The following is a 3,122-nucleotide window of genomic DNA, read 5'->3' on the forward strand; positions in this document are numbered from 1 at the left end:
TTAACTCACCTAATTATGACATCACTCTAGGTATCATTTTCTTTACTAAATGATCCAAATTACTTGAAAGGGGCAGTATAGTATTAGGAATAATTTTGGATTTTTCCAACAAACTCCTTATCACAAGTTAGGTATAAGGAGTGTGAACATGCGCATTAACTGTGCAGTCCATGTAATCTTATAATTAATGGAATGTGTTCCAGGTCAGGCAGAGTTTAATCCAGTCTAGGACAACAGGGCAGGCTGTGGTAGAGTGAAGCAGAACTCTAGAGTAGAAGGAACAGAAGCAAAGACACAGCGCCTCTACGTGTAGACTGTATGACAGTTTATTGTTAAAAAAGGTAAGTTTAACAACTCACATTTTGTAAATGTAGAAAAGGCTCATAGGGGTAAGTGTGCAGAATGTCTATCGCCAGATGTAGAATACCACTCAGGGATGGATAATGGCCTGGCTGGGTCTCTGGCATACAACTATGCCTGATGAAAGAGCGTGTTAGTCCACATCGGTCTTAGCGCATGCTCAGAAATGCATCGCGTCCCTATGATGTCAGACACCGCCGCCACAGCTCCGGACATACCAGGGACCCAGCCAGGCTCCACCATCCATGCCTCTCCTCCCTGCAGCGCCTCCTGCTGATCGACCGGTATCCCTCCATGACCAGTATTCTACATCTGGCAATAGACACTTACCCCTATTTGCCTTTTTTACATTTAAAAGATGTGAATTGTTAAAATTACCTTTTTTAACAATAAATTGTCATACGGTCTACACTTAGAGTCACAAGTGAGCTTGCAGTTTCCTGCTTGGCGGGGCCAGCGGGCCTCAACCTGGTTCCAGCTTGCTGCAAGTCCATCCCCACCATCAGGGGCTCTGATGACAAAGCAGGCTGGGGCTTAGATTCCACATTCCGGGGAACCCTGAGTTGGTTATCTACAAGGGCTCACTATCACAGATGCTTGACACTCCTGTGCCAAGTCAAGAGCTGACCTCTAACATTCAGCTTGTTAAAAGGCTATAAACTTAAGAGGTAGTTGTTCTTTTGACAGAACTGGTTAGTCAAAGTGGGACCAGTGTCTCTTAAAATAAAGAATTACCTAAGTGATTATGAAAAAAATTTCTATCTATACATCTTACAAACATTCATTGAGGTCATTTGTACTGAGATTTCTTAATTATCTAAATTCTTCTGTAGTATACAGACATTGTAACATGATAAACTCAAAATAGTTATTTATAAAGTTGAAAACAATATCCAAAATATATACCCATATGTATATAGGATATATACCAAAATGTCTTAATTGCTAAAACCAATTAATATAGAAAAAATATATTGAAATATGGAACTTGAATATAATAATATAAAACCCAAATTTCTTAATTAGGCAAGTATTCACTTCATGCAATAATAATAATAATAATAATAATAATAATAATACTATTGACATTTTTTATTAAAATAATTCTTGTCAAAAATATATTGAAATATGGAACTTGAATATAATAATATAAAACCCAAATGTCTTAATTAGGCAAGAATCCACTACATGAAATAATAATAATAATACTATTGCCATTTTTTATTAAAATAATCTTGTCAAATGATAATAATCCCATATGCAATGTAAATTTTAATGTGAACTCTTTTCCAGATGTTCATGGGAAAAACAATTGTTGTGAACAGTTCTTTGTCCTTTGTTAAATCCAAGACATGGACTCCTCAATTAATCTTGCAGATTGATACCATGGTCAGTTCTTATCTCGTGGCTGTCTGGTACAACCATACCCCCCCCCCCCCACTCCCTCCAAATTTACAACCTGGGAAAGTATGCTGTAAGAAACTCTGAATGTCTGATGTTAAAATCTTTGTTCAGAAACGATGAAAAGATAATATAAAGAACAAAATGGCTTCCAGCATGCACATGTTACATTTAGTAGAGATGATAACTTCAGGCCTTTCATTTTAATTCTGCAAGCACAGAATAGTTCCGACAAGCAGTCTTGTGACTTCTATCAGTGTCCAGCCAAGCACTGGTCAATCTTGTAGGAAGAGTTTTCACACTCCTCTGACTGTCCTATGAGGCTTCATTACCCCTAACCCTCTGTCTGAACAGTGCTGATTGGTCCTGTGCCAATCACATACACCCTCCCAAACAAAAAAAAAAACACTCTAGCAATACACAATAAACTGAGCATGTGCAGAGTGACTCCTAGGGCTCTGTACTATCAGCAGATGGACTGGGGATAGTAGAAGAAGGGGAGGATCAGAGAAGGCAGGATCAAACAGCCTTTTGACACAATGCGGAGGAATAACCCCTTAGGTGAGTATAACAAGCATGCTTTACTGCATATACAGATTGACTTTACTGTTGTGGGTTTAGTAATGCTTTAAATTATATTTCTTATCATTAAAAGAAATATAATATTTGTCAGTAAACTTTTGAAATGTTATAGCAGTAAGACTACCTTATAGTTATAAAATCTAAAAACATTAAGTCTATTTCATATACCTCTATAACACCTGGTAAGAAAATATGGTGTTTGCAATGCACAAAATGAAATGCTTAGCTATAATGAGATTACTATAGAAAGATATGTTATCAGAAATTGCTGCTGGTCAGTGTTTTTTTATTTACTGTCTGTTGCTTTAGATTGGTTAAGTTGCTTAAACGGTTTTATTCTTTCTTATCTTTGATAAACAAAAGGTCAAGACCTCATGAAAGCGTTCAATCTCTTTTTAGACGTTAATACTCAATCTGTTCACTTTTTGATGGTCTTTTACTGATATCTTCAAAAAAAGAAAATCATACAAAGGCAAATATATTTTTATAAATTCATATTTAGAAGCAAAACATAGTTAATCCAACAAGCCTATCTCCAAGAGTATTAATATGGTTATACATTATGCAGTGAGTTCTTAATATTAATTATTTATTTTAATGTAATATGACTGTCCAGCACTGAATTAAAGGAATGACTATTTTTTTTTTAGCATACACTCCTTCTAAAAAGTAAACTTTGCTATACATGAATTACAATCATGGTAAAAATGTAAGAATTACTTATCACATCAAGGAACATATTTAAAGCTTTTAGAACTGTTTATTTTATTTATTTCAGG

The sequence above is a fragment of the Staurois parvus genome, unplaced genomic scaffold (assembly GCF_062004578.1).
Source record: "Staurois parvus isolate SC_StPar_1 unplaced genomic scaffold, SC_StPar_1.0 ptg000012l, whole genome shotgun sequence".
In the NCBI taxonomy this organism is placed as follows: domain Eukaryota; kingdom Metazoa; phylum Chordata; class Amphibia; order Anura; family Ranidae; genus Staurois; species Staurois parvus.